An 18,585-nucleotide genomic window follows, 5' to 3' on the forward strand; every position below is an offset into this window, starting at 1 on the left:
AAATATTCCAGTACCTGTACACTCTTAGAATTTTGTGTTATATTGATGAATAGTGAATACATCTGCATTTCTGTTTTAAAAAACTGAGTCAGAATTTTGGGTGACTGTTAACTGAAATCACAATGATACATGAGAAATGATTAGATCCCTAAGTTAGAGATACAGAGACTGTGGATGGAGGTTCAGAAATGTGACCAAGACCACATGGTAAATTACAGGTAGTTTACATAATTAACCATTCTAATGACATAATTAACCGTTCTAAGCAGACATCTCTACTTTTGCTCCATCAACCATTGTCATAGAGTAATGGTCACATTGAAACATCATGGTCACTTCTATGGTAAAGGAACATTCTCGGCCGGGCGCAGTGGCTCAAGCCTGTAATCCCAGCACTTTGGGAGGCCGAGACGGGTGGATCACGAGGTCAGGAGATCGAGACCATCCTGGCTAACATGGTGAAACCCCGTGTCTACTAAAAAATACAAAAAACTAGCCGGGCGAGGTGGTGGGTGCCTGTAGTCCCAGCTACTCGGGAGGCTGAGGCAGGAGAATGGCGTAAACCCGGGAGGCGGAGCTTGCAGTGAGCTGAGATCTGGCCACTGCACTCCAGCCTGGGCGACAGAGCAAGACTCCGTCTCAAAAAAAAAAAAAAAAAAAAAAAAGGAACATTCTCAGAGAAGGAATTGGGGCTGAGAAAGTACCCTCAATGGAGTCCAATCAGTATTTACAACTTTGTTTTATTTTGTTTCTTAAGAAATTTAAAGTCTCTAATAGCCAACTTGTCAATAAAATTTTAGACATAGTTTGATCATAAGTAATAAACTTATTTCTAGTACTGAAGGAGAAAAAAATAACCAATCATCCCTGATGATGACGATTACTTAGTGTGAATAACAATAAGTAAGTGAAAAAAACCTTAGAAGTCACAATTGCTAGTGTATGTCACCATTTTTCAAAGTGCAATTATCTATAATTATGTGTAATTTATAATTATTTATTGCATTTAATATATATGTTAATACATATATATTAAATAATATATTTATATTATATGTATATGCTAATACAAAATACCTAGGTGTTTTAGAATTCTATATATGTATTCCATATGATATATGGAAAGTACATTAAAAACTAAATTCTTACATAATTTGATTGCATTCAAGTAACTCAGCAATATGCCGTAAGGATTATAGAGATAATATTAAAATTTTTCAGAAACAAGTTATATATATAATACTGTAATGACATCAGAAAATATTATATATATTTTAAAAAGGTGAAAATGAGTAATGCAAAAGCTATATCACATTATAGATGTCACTATACATAAAAAATACATAATTTAGGTCAAATTAAAAATGTTCATATGTAAAATAAATTGAAATTAAGTGTAATGAAGGTTAGGAAAGTACAGGTATAAAAACTGTTAAGAACTGTACAGATTATAAATTTTAATCATTAGGTTTTTGCAAGCTGAAATTTATGTTCTATATATGTCAACACTAGTATGAATTTTGTTTATCAAAAATGTTTTTCAAGCATCACAAATTTTAGGGACACAATAACTGAAATCATAAATTCTGACATGATATGTGAATCTATGAAAAATATATATTAGTTATAGATGTGAAAATATATTAGGAAAAACCTAGCTAACATGAAATTCATTTTGTAAATTGAAGTAGGCAATAATATAGTTCTTTATGAGAACTTCGAGAGAACTTAAAAAGAAATGCTATGTTGAGTTCATCTTTTTAACAAGTAATGACTTAAGATTTCAGAATGCGATGACAAGAAATGTCAGAATTAAATCCTATGGATTCATCTGTTGTATGTAGAAGGATTTTCTAGGATGTGAGCTGTTTCTGCATAAAAATGAAAGCAAAGGCTGGGTGTGGTGGCTCATGCCTGTAATCCCAGCAATTTGGGAGACCAGGGCGGGCAGATCATGAGGTCAAAAGATCGAGACCATCCTGGCCAATAAGGTGAAACCCCATCTCTACTAAAAATACAGAAATTAGCTGGGCGTGGTGAGGCATGCCTGTAATCCCAGCTACTCGGGAGGCTGAGACAGAAGAATCTCTTGAACCTGGGAGGCAGAGGCTGCGGTGAGTCTAAATTGTGCCACTGCACTCCAGCCTGGCGACCAAGCAAGAGTCCATCTCAAAAAAAAAAAAAAAAAAAGAAAAGAAAAGAAAAATCACACCACCCATTTAGAAAAGTCAGAACCTCGCAAACATTTACCAATACTACAAAAACAAATACCTACTATTTTCCAGAGGATAGTGCAGTTCTATTATTTTATTAGTTTCCATTTTCACTAATCTCTGTTCTACCTGGGTTGAGTGAATATGCCAAAATACTATGCAAATAGCTGCTCCTGTTTCAGCTGAATTGGGAACCAGAAATAGAGAACATCTCAAGGGATCTCTAACTGAGCATTTCAGGAGTGAATTGTTTGGAGTGTGATGATTAGGTTTTGGATAAGATTGTGAATTATGTTTATTCAAATACCCCTAAATCTCCAAAATCAGGCAGAGCCTGCCATGACTCTGACTGAGCAATGATATTTTACACCTTACATAAGGCTGAGTCAACTGTGGCTGCACCAGAGCACTTCCTCTGCAAGCCTGAGCCTTCTCAATACCTCAATCCAGGAGCCAGTCATGGTCATTCCTGGGCCACGACATCCTAGATGATGAACAATATACAAATTCCTCTAGCCATCTTACTTCTTCAATACATGGTTTGTGCTTCCTTTTTTTATTTTTTGGTCTTGTTTTTCTATTCTAATTTGCCTGCTTTTTCTCTTGTTAATTCCTCGTATTTGTTTTCAGAAACTTTGAATTGAGTCGCAAATCACTCTCCTGCATTATTTATTAACTTTTTCACATTTACTCTGTGAAAAGGGATAATAATTGGGTCATTCTTGTCATACTCAACTAAAACAGAGTGGAGAATCCAGGTGGGGCAAAAGCCCTCAGGGTACATGATGCTGCTCCAATAATTTAATTATCTGCAAGACTGGCTGCTGAAACTGCTTGCTGTAACCTGAAACCAGTTTTATTCACTGGTTTCTGAAATAAACTGTTGCAACTCTAAGCCTCCTTTTACCCACCACCATCACTTGCCAGCTCTCAAAAACTTTACTAGTGCCATTGAACTTTTGAAACAATATCTAACATTTCTTCTTTTTCTGGAATTTCCAACCTTCTCGTTGTTCTTCCGACATACTGAAGACCACCTCATTTATATGGATGCCCTGAATTGCAATTCTTGTATCCCAAATAAATCATTAAAGATTTATCTTGTGATATTGTTTGGATCTGTGTCCCCATCCAAATCTCATGTTAAAATATAATCCCCAATGCTCGAGGTGGGGCCCAGTGGGAGGTGATTGGATCATGGGGGCAGTTTCTAGTGGTGTAGCACCATCCCCCTAGTGCTGTTCTCATGATAAAGTTCTCATGAGACCTGGTTGTTTAAAAGTGTGTAGCACCTCTCCCTGCTCTCTCTTCCTCCTGGCTCCAGCCATGTGAGACATCTCACTCCCCTTTTGCCTTCTGCTATGATTGTAAGTTTCCTGAGAGCTCCCCCAAAGCAGAGCAGATGATGCCATGCTTCCTGTACAACCTGCAGAACTGTGAGCCAATTAAACCTCTTTTTTTTTAAGAATAAATTTTGCTCTATCACCCAGGCTGGAGTGCAGTGGTACAGTCTCGGCTCTCTGCAACCTCTGCCTCCTGGGTTTAAGTGATTCTGGTGCCTCAGCTTCCCAAGTAGTTGGGATTACAAGCACCCGCTACCACACCTGGCTAGTTTTTGTATTTTTAGTAGAGACGGGTTTCACCATGTTGGCCAGGTGGGTCTCAAACTCCTGACCTCAGTGAGTTTGAGGCCATCTTGGCCTCCCAAAGTGCTGAGATTACAGGTGCAAGCCATCACCCCTGGCCTAAACCTCTTCTCGTTATAAATTATCCAGTCTCAGGTATTTCTTTATAGCAGTGTGAGAATGGCCTAACCCATCTTGTAACCAAAAATCAAATTCTAAGTCCCACAACCAACTGAATAGACCCCTCCCCTCAGCCAAGGGGATTCCAAAGTAAACCTGAAAATCTAGTTCAGGCCATGATGGGATGTAGGGGTTGGACATGCTTCATTATACTCTCCTCCAGTTGGAATTCAGGCACAGCTGACCAGCATTAGCATTAAAACAGAGATCTTAAGACCGACAAAATAGGCTTTGTAGCAATAAGATACCAAATTTCAACCAGACTCTAGTATAGCATCCCCCAACAGATTGCAAGCCCTGAAAGAAGTTATTTTACCCCAATATATATTTATTTGACATATTTTGAAATGGCCCTGCAAAGCTTTCTCTTGTGGGGGAAATTTGCATTCTGTAGAGAACCCCCTTCCCTTTCCAGGTCTTTTTCTGATCCTGAAGAAATTAGCTGAGAATCTAACACATTTGAAAGGTTTAAATACGAACCATTTGCCACCTATTGCCTCTAAGCCACCTGGGAGACTTCATCTACTGAATAAGAACCTTGTTGTCCACAACACCTTATCATATCCCAGGCATTCCTTCTATTGATTCCAAGTCTTTAGATAATAACACGATGCTTTCAACTAACTGTCAATCAGAAAGTCTTTGAATGCACCTATGACCTGAAAACCCTGCTTCGAGTTATCCCTCCTTTCCAGACTGAACCAATGTACACCCTACATGTATTGGCCGAGGTTTGCCTATAACTTCTGTCCCCCTTAAAATGTGTAAAATCAAGTTTTAACCCAACCACCTTGGGTGCATGTTCTCAGGCCCTCTTGAGACTGTGATTCTGGCTCAGAATAAATCTGTTCACATATTTTAGAGAGTTTGGTTCTTTTCATCATCAATCTACATTTTTATTTTGACCTTGATAGCTCTATGGTGGTATCGCTTTCTCTCATGTATGTTTGTTTGTAGTAATATTTTGAGGTGAAACTTACATTTTACAGAAGGCTCAGATTTTAAATATAGTTTTATGAGCTGTGAATATCTTGATTACCTCTCTAATCAAGATCTAGAACACTTCTATCATCCCAGGAAGTTTCCATACGGACTTTCTAGTCAACTGCTTCCCCTTCCCACAAGCAAAAAATTAAAAATTTTCTGTTATCATAGATTAGTTTTGGCCTGAACTTGTACTTCATGTAAATACAGCTATATAGAATAAATTTTTTTTCTGACTTTTTTAGTTTAGCATAATATTTTGAAATTGTTGAGAATGTTCATGTTACTTGCATCAGTAGATCATTCTTTGTATTATTGAATACTATTCTGTTGTATGAATATTCCACCTAATATTGTTTTTGAGTTTTTTTGCTCCCAGGAATAAATCCATTATCAACATTTATGTACAATTATTTTTTGTAGACATATGTTTTTATTTTTCTTAGGTCTTAGGATTAGATTGAGAAGTCAAAGAGTAGCTGGTTCTAATAATAAATTTACCATGACATTCAGGTTTAATAAATTAGTGTGAAGAGTTTAGTTAAGGTTAAGTTCACCAATGAGAAGTGGCTCCCTTCTAAGCTTGATGATAAACAGGATGTTCAATACTGATGGCAATCCTGAATTGTGATGAATTAATCATGGAAAGCCTCCCTGAGGAGCCATTTCCATATATGAGCTGGCCTTCCCCCCATGTTTTTCTTCTGCTGTGCTGTGGATCAGGAGTCTGTTTATCTGAAGCTCTCTACTGTGCAACTGCTCTCTCTGCCTGTCCTATGCCACACTCCCATCTGCAGTTGGTCATTCATTGTGTCCCTGTTGGGAGAAAAAAAAAAAAAATCCAACTTAGATCTAGTGATTGGGGGCCTGCAAATTAACTGACAATAGCAAAGAATGACTTGTGAATGGGTAGCCCCCAAACCAGAAAAGGATTAGAGATGCTCCAGCACAGCCTCGTAGTCAAAGGACATTTATGAACAAAGAAAGGAAAGTGACATACAGAAAAAATGGAAGTCAGATACAGAAATATTAGATTGGTTACAGCTTAGCCTTTGCCTTATTTGAATAGTTTGTTGGCCACCTTTGATTGGCCAAAACTCAACCAAAAGAGTAGGTTATAGTCTGTTTACATAGTCTCTTAGGTTACAGTTCACTATGGATGGAGAAACTTTTAGGTTGTATTTAAAATATGTAAGGAAGAGTGCTTTTTCTCATGGCCAATGTTGGGGTACAGAAGCCAATATTTCAAAGTAAGGTGTGGTTTGACATTCTGAGTACTTCTTTTTGTAGAAACGAGGTCCCACTGTTGCTCATGCTGGTCTTCAACTACTGGCTTCAGGCCATCCTTCCTGCCTCAGCCTCCCAAAGTGCTAGGATTACAGCAGTGGGCCACAGCACCCAGCTTTGAGCAATTTTGAATAAAAGGAAATTGGAAGACCTTTGAAACTGCCTCAAACCAACAACTTTCTTTCTCTTATTGCCCCTCCATTTCCCCAAGTGCAGGAAGGGGAACTGTCTGACAGTTTCCTTATCTGACTGAGGAAAACTTCTTCCAAAAGAAATGAAATTCTCTTAAATTCCCCTCCTTAGTAATCTCATTAAATAATCTCATAGAACAAGACAGATAAAAGTCATCACCACACCCAGACATTTAATTTATTCTTCCTAGAGCAGCTCCAAGAGATTACTTGAGGCTTTATCTTCGTAATAAGATAACCTTTGTTCACAGTGCAGTTCTGTCCCTTACCTTCCCATAACTTATTGGTCCCATTCAACTTTCAAACGGAATCATTTACAAAGTATTGTCTGCTCTTTGGGCTTGTTCATTTTCCCTAAAAATCATTTACAACTCCTCAAAGTGCCTACATTTTCCCCATCTCCCTTTCCCCTATGAAGCCGGTATATAAGCTTCAACCATCAGACCTTTCTTTGATTTTCATATCTCATATGGATCTCATGCTTATGCACATTCATAAATTTGTGTACTTTTTCTCCTGTTAATCTGATTATTGTCAGTTTGTTTGAATCTTCAAAGTTTGAACTTCACTACACTCCCATTGCACCTATGCTCACCTTCCTTCTAGTAACTGCCACATATCATTTGGTCAGTTTTCATAGTTTGCCTCTTCATGATATAAATTTCTTGAGGACAGGAATTTTGTTTTGTCTGCAAAGTATTCTCATCATCTTTTGCCTTGCAAAAAGTAGATGCCCAAGAAGCAGTCAATGAATGAATGAATGAATGAATGAAGTTCTTGAGCACGTTGGAGAAAAAAGTTCCAGAAATAGATGTCATGCTAAATGAAAATAGCATGTGCAGTAAGTGGAGAGCTTTTGCTTGAATGGAAATCCTGGTGGTCTATCTATGACAGTGCACTATTATATAATCACTTATCATATAAGCTACCCTGTCATTCCTGCCTTCAGTGTCTGAGGAGTCTGGGAGGCAAGTATAAGCTACACTTCAACCAATCTCTGATACTCATGTCCAGTTGACCTATTTCAGAGGAGGGACAATGGGAACCACCTTCTCACCCTTAGAAAGGTTAAGGGTCATAGATCTGGCTAGTAACAGATGGAGCTCCAACTCTTTGCCTAGAAATAATAATACATATTTCACTTTTTTCTGATTTTTAATAAGCTCCTCTTTTTAAACCTCATATTATTTTCCTTACCACACATAGATAAACATGCAATAAATTAAGTCATTAACACTATATGAAACAGAGCTAGAAAGAATCTTATAAATCATGTTATCTGCCCCCTTATACTAAAAGTGATTATTTTTCTACTATAAGAAAAACATCATCTACATCAACTCATTTACTCTGAGCAATTGCTCTCCTTGTAATTGGTGTGACTTCTCCAAAGCTATAAGGAGGTACCCTTTGGTCTCACAAAATCCTTAGGAGCAAGTAAATGCACTCCTCAAGGCTATACATTCCTGGCAATGCAGCACCTTCCTCCCTGGATTGGGATTTAAAAGAAGGAAACCTCTCTCCCTACGCTCCCCAAGCAACAAATGGCAGGAGCCAAAAAAACAAAAGCCATGTTTGACAGATTTTTATGGGCTCACCCTGGCCTTGCACCCACTGAATGAGCTATTTGGGGCAGCCATTTAACTTGAGGAGTACACACCAAATGTTATCCTGTTATTCCTGCCTTCAATGTCTCAGAAGCCTGGGAGGCAAGTGTAAGTCACCACTTCAACCAGCCTCTGAAACTCATTTCCAGTTGACCTATTTCAGGGGAGGAACAATGGGAACCACCTTTTCACCCTTAGCCACATCACCTCCTGGAGTCAAATGCAGTCAAGCACCTCTCGCAGAATAGACATGTTGGCAGAATAGACATGTGGCCGTAATGGCCAGTTTATATTGTTACCGTTGTTTTGTTTTGTTTTTGATTTTGCTTGTTGTCTCATGTTCCTTTCCCCACTGTTACTACAATTCCAACCCAGTCATAGATTGTGGTGGCCAGAGTAAAGTGTTTTAACGCAGCATAAATCAAACAAAGTGAGCATGGGTGGATACGAGTAATCTCCGGAAAGAAACAAATACCTAAAATTAAGCCTTGAAGGGTAAACATATATTACTGAAAAAGACAACTCGGGAAGGCAATATTATGCTCAAAACCCAGTAGCAAATTTCATTACTACTCATGACTAGATTACGATAATTGTAAATAAATGTTACCTCTTAATCAGCAAAAACATGCATTTTCTTTGTGTGTTTTATTTCTGCCCTTCAAGTTCCTCTGTTTTTTGCATTTAACATACAATGTCTACTAATACCAAACAGATTGTTATAACTATATAACGTTTGCATATATTCACTGGTTTTTATGGGCACCTGGGCTTTCTCAACACAGTGGTGAGGAGAATTTATAGCAGAATTTGAAAATGAAACAGATATACTTGTTATACTTTCAAAAGTATAGTATACATGATTGTACTTTTCTGCAGGTGGAAAAATGATTAAAATATAAGAAGTTTTTTTCTGATAAACTACCTCTGTATTATGGAAACAACAAAAAAACAATTTTTTAAATTGGTTGAATAAAATTTAAAAGTACTATTTTTATTTGAAAATCTAGGTGTGATTATTCGTGATTTTCAGGAAAAAACAAAAGCTTTCTGTACTTTTTATATAAGAAAATTACTATTCTATATTCTCTAAAATATAAACATCCAAACTGGTAAGAGTTTTGAAAAAAAGAATTAAAAAATGAACCCAAGTAGTAGACAATTTTAGTATCTGAAGGCAGCCTAATTATTTATTATAGACTACAGTCATATTAATTTTAATTCAAGTCTCCCTATATCATTTTTAATGTAAGTTTAATGCAAAGAACAACGTTAATACAATATAACTTATTAAAGTTAATAAAACCAATAAAAGCTGAATTTGTATTTTAGACTTTAAAAACCCAAATTTATATAGAGAAAGTGATACAAAGCAATGACACAGTTATACCCCTGTTATCAGAAAACAACACAATTGAATTGCACTGGACCCACTCAAGTTGTCATATCATGTTGCTATTGTTTCTTTTGAAATAAATAGCTCTGTTTTTCATGGGCCAATGTTACATGCCAGTGCAAAAATTATATTCTCTGCCATGGCAGCAGGGAAGAGAATAGATGTCACCACTCAACTAAACCTGAATATCCTTTGGAATTCATAATTATTGAACCCACATACTCTACACCTTGTTCACGGGTCACTCTGCATCTTCTGCAGTCAAATTTATAAATATCTTCACTGATAAACCAATAGAAATGCCCATCCAGAAAAATAAAGGTCTTTCTTAAGAAATACTGGAATACAAATCAATTTCACCAGGAGCAACACAACTGCACTGGGTCATAAACATTTACTTATAATCAATTAACCTGCACTTTTGCCACCGTTAAAATGCAGCATTTAAAAACAGATCCCCTCCTTTATATATAAAAGTACAGTACAGAAATCTTACAATGCACCATTCATAATAATAATTTCATTTACCTGTTTCTCTATTAATACCTCCTCTTGATTTTTCTCATTTTCTCCCCAGCATTTTATGGCTTTTCTTTTGTAAATTGCATTATAGAACCTTACAGTGAGGGCGTGATAATAAAGAAAAACAAAACTAATGGGAAAAAATTATAATTAAGCAATCCATGCCACATTTCTGCATGAAGCATTGGAGGCAATTTACAATATTGGTCATACCTGTAGGAAAAGCTTTTGTTGTTCTAAGTTAAATTTTTATGCTGATGAACTATTGAACATAGAGTGCACTCACAATGATTTCCTTATAATATAACTATACCCTGTGTCCTGAAGTGAAGATAAAAATTTTTTTAAAAAATCAAGGTAAATTGATCATGGGAATACTTTTTTCTCACTAAAAACGGAAAAATGCATTTACTTTTTTGTGGCCTCTAAATAAATTGTTATTTTCCTTCTTTATTTTGTATGTAGTTTTCTGTGTACATATTTGTATATATAGTACATACATATATTGTGTATATATTATATATATACACACTTGTGTGTAAGTATGTAAGTGTGTGGAGGTGTATGTGTATATGTATGGGGGGGGTGTGTGTGTGTGTGTGTATATATATATATATATACGTCCATTTTCATACTGCTATGAAGAAACACCTGAGACTGAGTAATTTATAAAGAAAATGAGGTTTAATGGACTCACAGTTCCACACAGCTGGGGAGGCCTCACAACCATGGTGGAAGGCAAAGGAAGAGGAAAGTCATATCTTTCATGGAAGCAGGCAAGAGAGCAGGTGTAGGAGAATTGTACTTTATAAAACTGTCAGATTTCATGAGACTTATTCACTATTACAAGAACACCGTGGGAAAAACTCACCTCCATGATTCAATTACCTCCCAACCCCTCCTTCCCATGACATGTGGGGATTATGGGAGCTACAGTTCAAGATGAGATTTGGGTGGGGACACAGCCAAACCATATCATTCCACCCCAGGCCCTTCCAAATCTTATGTTCTCATATTTCAAAACCAAACATGCCTTCCCAACAGTCCCCAGTTCTTAACTCATTTCAACATTAACTCAAAAGTCCACAGTCCAAAGTCTTATCTGAGACAAGCAATACCCTTCTGCTTATGAGCCTATATAATCAAAAGCAAGTTAGTTACTTCTTAGATACAATGGAGGCACAGGCATTGGGTAAATACATCCATTTCAAATGGGAGAAATTGGCCAAAACGAAGGGGCTACAGGCCCTATGCAAGTCCAAAACTCAGTGGAGCAGTCAAATCTTAAAGTTCCCAAATGATCTCTTTGACTCCCTAAATTTTAAGGATATGAACATCCAGGTCACTGATGCAAAGAGTGGGCTCCCATGGCCTTGGACAGCTCCACGCCTGTGGCTTTGCAGGATACAGTCCCCCTTTCAGCTGCTTTCACAGGTAGCCTTGAGTGTCTGCAACGTTTTCAGGTGCACGCTGCAAACTGTTGGTGGACCAACCATTCTGGAGTCTGGAAGATGGTGAACCTCTTCTCGCAGCTCCACTAGGCAGTGCCTCAGTGGGGAATCTGTAATGAAGCTCCCACTCCATATTTTCCTACTGCACTGCTCTAGCAAAAGTTCTCCAATGAGGGCTCTGCTCCTGCAGCACATCTGTGCCTGGACATCCAGGTGTTTCCATACATCCTCTGAAATCTAGGCAGAGGTTCCCAAACCTCAATTCTTGACTTCTGTGCACCCGCAGGACCAACACCATGTGGAAGCTGCCGAGGCTTGGTTGGGTCTTGCACCCTCTGAAGACATGGCATGAGCTCTGTGTTGGCCCCGTTTAGCCACAGCCGTGGCTGGAATGGCCGGGATGCAGGGCACCAACTCCTAAGGCTGCACACAGCAGGGGACACCGGACTCAGCCCAGGAAACCATGTCTCCCTCTTAGGCCTCTGAGCCTGTGATGAGAGGGGCTGATGTGAAGTTCTCTGACATGCCCTGGAGACATTTTCCCCATTGTCTTGGTGATTAACATTTGGCTCCTCATTACTTATGCAAATTCCTGCAGTTGGCTTGAATTTCTCCCCAGAAAATGGGGTTTTCTTTTCTATGGTATAGTCTGGCTGCAAAGCTTCCAAACTTTTATGCTCTGCTGCCTCTTGAATGTTTTGTTGCTTAGAAATTTCTTCCTCCAGATACCCTAAATCATCTCTCTCAAGTTCAAAGTTCCACAGATCTCTAGGGCAGGGGCAATATGGGAGCTGCCAGTCTCTTTGCATAGCAAGAGTGACCTTTAATCCAGTTCCCAGCAAGTTTCTCATCTTCATCTGAAACCACCTCAGCCTGGACCTTATTGTTTGTATCACTATCAACATTTTGGTCAAAGCCATTCAACAAGTCTCTAAGAAGTTCCAAACTTTCTCACATTTTCCTGTCTTCTTCTGAGCCCTCCAATCTGTTCCAACCTCTGCCTGTTACCCAGTTCCAAAGTTGCTTCCACATTTTCGGGTAACTTAATAACAGTGTTCCACTCTACTAGTACCAATTTACCAAATTAGTCCATTTTCATACTGCTATAAAGAAATACCTGAGACTGGGTAACTTACAGAGAAAAAGAGGTTTAATGGACTCACAGTTCCATATGGCTGGGGAGGCCTCACAATCATGGTGGAAGGAAAAGGAGGAGCAAAGGCGTGTCTTACATGGCAGCAGGCAATGTGTAGGGGAACAGCATGTGTAGGGGAACTACCCTTTATAAAACTATCGAATCTTATGATACTTTTTCACCATCATGAGAACAGCACAGGAAAAACTCACCTCCGTGATTCAGTTACATCCCACCAGGTCCCTCCCACAATATGTGGGGATTACAGGATCTGCAATTCAAGATGGGGTTGGAGTGCAGACAAAGCCAAACCATATCTATCTATCTATCTATCTATCTATCTATCTATCTATCTATCTATCTATCCATCCATCTATCTATCTATACATATGTGCGTAGTATCTTGGGGAGGGAGGACTATAAGAGAAAATGTATTAAGTATTGGGTTCATATTCATAGTAAACTTTCTCTGCATAAATTTCTAGGGAACTTTTAAAAGGTTAATGTTGAAAGTATGATCACTTTTTATTTCCCGATTGTAGAGATTAGAGCTAGGCTGGCACAGTATCCACTTCTTGACAGTAGCATCCCAATTCTTTGCTGTCTCCCATACCTCATTTAACTTATTATTTGTGGTACTCAGAAACCAACATGTGGGCCTATAGACCATGTCAGGTCAATCAAAATCAAATTCTTCATGAAATTGTAATCTCAAGCAGAGTGTCATCAGAATGGAAAATAGTTAGAATTGACTTCTCCTAATCACAAGACCCTGGAAAAATTGCTTACTAGTTCCTGTATACCAGATTCCCATATTTACCATGGGATCTGACTTTGCAAGGCTTGATAGTTATGCCTTTCCTCCAGTTCCATAAGCTGCCTTATACACTTCCAATAAGTTTCTAATGTTTTATTTTGGCTTAAACTAGCCAGAATACCTTTCTGTTTCGTGTTCCCAAAGAACCCTAACAGAAATTGCAATATTTTCTACCCCGTGTACAAGTCACTGGGCTGCTCTAGAAAATTATTCTTTTCCAGTATGTAGAAAAGGCTTTCAGAAGTACAGATATGATCTAATAAATAAAGCCTCAGTAAAAAGTTATGAATCCCTATTCTGATTTTGTCTTGTTAATTCTGGACCTTTTTCAAATCATTTTATATCTCTGAGCATCAGTGTTGTTATGGGTAAAATAGAGGTATGTGTTCTATTTAGTGATGTTGAGGATTAACTGAAAAATTAATTACAGTATTTGAAGATTCTTCAGAAATTGTGAAATTCATCCAAATGTCAGCTGTTATTAGTAACTCCTTCATTACAGCTCTGCCCCTTATGGGCTATGAAACCACTTACATTTCTATGCCTCAGCACCTTCATCTATCAAATGAAACAACAACCTCATAGAATTGTTGTGTTATTAAATAATTTAATAAATGTAAAATCCTTGGTACAAAGTAAGTGTTATAAAACAGTTACCTGTTATTAACTGGAATATTATTGTTCCAGTGTAAATTCACAAAAACCTACATATGCATGTTTCAACATAGTATCTGCCTTTTTACCCTTTCCTTCTCTTTTTTCTCTCAATTATAGAATATTTTTTTAATAAGCCACAGTAGAGGCATTCAGATTGGGAAGGAAGAAATAAAACTATTTTTATTTCTTAATGAGACAAAATTAATGAGAATTAATGAGACAAAATCAGATGACACGGTATTGTGTGTAGAAAATCTTAAGAAACCTACTAAAAATTATTAGAGCTAATAAAAGAATGCCATAGGTTGCCAGATATAAGATCAATATACAAAAATCAGTTGTATTTCTAAAAACTTGTAATGAACTATCTGAAAATGGAATTTTAAAAAAATTCATTTAAGATAGCATCAAAAAGAATGAAATACTTGCAAATACATTTAACGAAAAGTGTGCAAACCTTATACTCCAAAAACTATAAAACAGTGTTGAAAAAAACTAAAGAAGATCTAAGCAAATGGAAACAGACCTCATATATATAAACTGGAAGGTTTAATACTGCTAAGATCGTAATACTCCCAACACAAATCTACACATTCAGCAAAATCCCTGTCAAAATCTCAGTGGATTTCCTTGTACAACTTAGCAAGCTGATTCTAAAATTTCCATGGAACTGCAAGACACCCAAATTGGCCAAAACAATCTTGAAAAAGAAGAACCAAGTTAGAGGTTATAAAACTCATTACAAAGCCACAGTTATCTAGAGAGTGTAGTACTGGCACAGTGATAAACATATAGAGAAATGGAATGGAATTGAGAGTCCAGAAATAAATCCATGTGCCAATGGTCAATCGATTTTTAACAAGGGTCCCAAGACCATTTAATAGGGAAATAATTGCCTTTTTGACAAATGTTGCTGGGGCAAATGATGACGACATGCAAAAGAATAAAGTTGGAACCTTACCTCACATTGTATACAAACATTAATGCAAATGGGTCAAAGACCTAAATGTAAGAGCTAAAACCACAAAACTACTAAAAGAAAACATAGATGTAAATCTTAATGACTTCGGATTTGGCAGTGGTTTCTTTGATATAATAAAAATTTTGATGAAGTCCAATCTATTTTTTCTATTATGGTACAAATTATTTTAGATTTCATTAAAATTAAAAACTTTAGTTCTTCAAAAGACACTACAAAAAGGTGAAAAGACCAACCATAGAATGGAGGAACATATTTACAAATCATGTATCTGATAAGCTTGTAACTAGAATATACAAAGAAGTCTTACAACCCAGTAATAAAAAGATAAACAACCTAATTAAAAATGGACAAGCAATCTGAATTTCAGTTTCTGTAAAGGAGTTGTACAAATAGTCAAAAAGTACATAAAAAGTTGTCATTATGAGTCACTGGGGAAGTGCAAATCAAAACCACAATGAGATACCACATCACCCTTAACAGGATGACTAGAATCAAAACGTTATAGAAAAATTGCTGGTGGGATGTTAAATTGTAGATCCACTTTGGAAAACAGTCTAGCAGTTTCTCAAACAGTTAAACATTCAGTTACCATAAAATACAGGAATTCCACTCCGAGGTAAATACCCAAGATAAATAAAACATATATCCATACTAAAGCTTGTACACAAGTGTTTATAGCAGCATTATTTATAATAGTCTAAAGGTTCCCACCAATTGATGAATAAACAAATGTAGTATGTCCATACAGTGAAATATTATTTGGCCATAAAAAGTAATGATGCACTGATACATGCTACAACACAGATGGACCTTGAAAACAACGGTTGCTTGGAGATGAGGGAACTAAGAGGGAGTGGGGGACATATCTAGAGGGATGCAGTTCGAGGTGATAAGAATGTTCTAAAATTAGCTGTGGTAATTATTGTACTTATCTGTGTGTATATGAAAAACAATCATGTACATTAAGTGGGTGAATTGTATGGTGAATTAAATTTTTAAATGCTGGGTTTTTTAAGCCATTATGGAGAAAGGAAATTATGCATCTTCAGGTAGAGATCTTCAATAAAAATAAATAAAATACTTTTGGTGAAAACCCACAGTGGTGTTAGGATATATTCAATTTTATTTATATATTTATAAAGGATTTTATGCCTAAAATGTGTATATAAGTCTATAGCTTATGTATAGGGCGGTATAGCAAAGCCTACGCTCCATAACTCTGTCCTCCATTTTGAGTATAGGACTCAATTCAGGACAGATACAGCACTCCACTTTTCTAATATTACATAAATATTTCTCATAGTGAATGGAAGTAACCAGGGAGAGGTAATGTAATGTGCTCTTTGCTTCGGGTTACTGACCTTTCTTACTTTTTATTCATCCTCCAAAAAGAAACAAAAAACAGGAAGAATTAACTCCTGGCTTCTCTATTAAGTTTGTCTGCTTCTCCTTTATTACCAACTCCTTCAGAATTGAATACTATCATGTCTTCTCAGAGATCTTTCCATCTAACTGCATCACAGCATTTATTCTGTCCAGAATCATTTCCTTATTTTCAAGCACTTGTTATCCCCACAAGATGATAAGTACCTTGAGGTCGGAGATTATGTTTTATTTATCCTTATTTTACCACAATTATAGACCTTCACTAAATTTCTGCAGAAGGAATGAAAATTTTACATTTGTGGATTCTAGAAGATGAGCTTTTCTAATAACTATAACATGAAATCATAAAAATTTAGAGTTGAAAGAAATCTTAGAAAATATTTGGTCTAATATATCAATAAATGTAAGAAAACTTTTCATAGCATTTCTTAAAAACACTTTATTCAAGCCTCTATTTGAATATTTCTAATGCCATGGAATCTGCCCCACAAAGTGATTCATTGCATTTTCAACTAGCTTTTATTGTTGAAAGGTTCATCATTAATGTTATATCTAAACTTGTAACTTTCTCTCTTTGGATGGTCTAAGATCTATCATGTATGGCTATACATTATCTAAATTATCTTCCATGACAATATATTAATTATTTAAAGACTCTATCATAACACCCTTTGTTTTCTCTGTGCCAAGCTTTCCATTTTATTCAAATGTTTATCATAGACATGATTTCTGGACCTTTCACCATGTGGATTCAGCTCCCGTGGACATCACCAGATTTTTAATATCCACTTTAATTTGTACTTCCTGGAAACGGAACCCACTACACGTGACTGGTGTCAAGTACACAAATGCCTTTTCCTTCTAATCTATACTCTGGGCTTTGTTAATGGGACTAAAGCTATGTCAGTTATTTTAAAAGCCATATCACACCAGTCTTCTACTAAGCTTGCCATAAACTGAACTCTTCTGACATTTTTTTCCATGCAAGGATCCTGTGAAATCAGAGCTCTTTAGTTCTTAAACTTGCAATTAATCTTTTCAACCTTCATACAAGATTCTACATTAATTTATGAAATAAACAAAATGCCTTACACAAACCAGGTTTTCAGCAGATGTCTGCACCTCCTTTTCACAGCACTTATTACAGAAGTAATGTTGTGTTTATTATTTGATTATTCAAGAGGAGGGTCTGTGCATATCTTTAGTCATCACTATATTCTCATCACTTAGCAAAGTGGCTAGCATAGAATAATTGCTCAAGAATTTCCATAATTCTTTGACCACATTGCCATGATGCTGAAAACAACAGTGAATTCAGAGAACTGATTTGATTGCATTAGCGGTCAATTCAGCCAAAATAATTGAGTGACCACATGGTGACAATGTTTGAAATAATCTTCTTAATAATAAATCTATTATGGCCAGTGCCATAAAAACCCAAAGCCAGATTTCCAAAATATGCCCCATCTTACCTAAGAATCTAACCTTTGTGTCAAACAACTGAAGTCCTATAACCTGAAAGATTATTATTTTTTGCTGAGCATAATGACTCTTCATATGCCTAGTCTCTACAACATTAGCTTCTAATTTTAGGTTCATTATACTGATGCCATTGTTGCCACATGCAAGGTTCAAAGGAAAAAGGGTAATGTTTTATTTTCCTACTTTCACTAACTCATGAAATTTAGATTTGAGTGTGTATAATTTGTAAGATATGTAATCTTTTCTTGTTTCCTTGATTAGGTCAAGGTAAATGCAAAGACACCTCAAAAAACTCCTTTTTTTTTTAGAGTACAAAGGTGACTGATAAATAAATCATAGGTACTTTGGAAGAGACGAGATTCTCTGCAACCTAAAATTTCTAATTAAAATTGAGCTGTCCCTATTGTGTAGTATGTGGAGGCTAAAGTTTACCTTTTATATCATACACCAACTTGAACACATTATTTCATAAATTAAGCATGAAATTCCAATTGATTTTAGAATTTGGAAAGCTTTTTGTCATTTTTGATAGCCTCCTATTTGTGGACAAATAGGCAGGCAAACCTCCCGTTCTTTAATAACATAACATTAAGTACTTCTTGGAAACAGGACACAATAGAGAGAAGGACTGTTTATGAGTCAGAGGAACATGTGCTACTATCAACTTGAA

Source organism: Macaca fascicularis, chromosome 13 (genome assembly GCF_037993035.2).
Source record: "Macaca fascicularis isolate 582-1 chromosome 13, T2T-MFA8v1.1".
Lineage (NCBI taxonomy): Eukaryota > Metazoa > Chordata > Mammalia > Primates > Cercopithecidae > Macaca > Macaca fascicularis.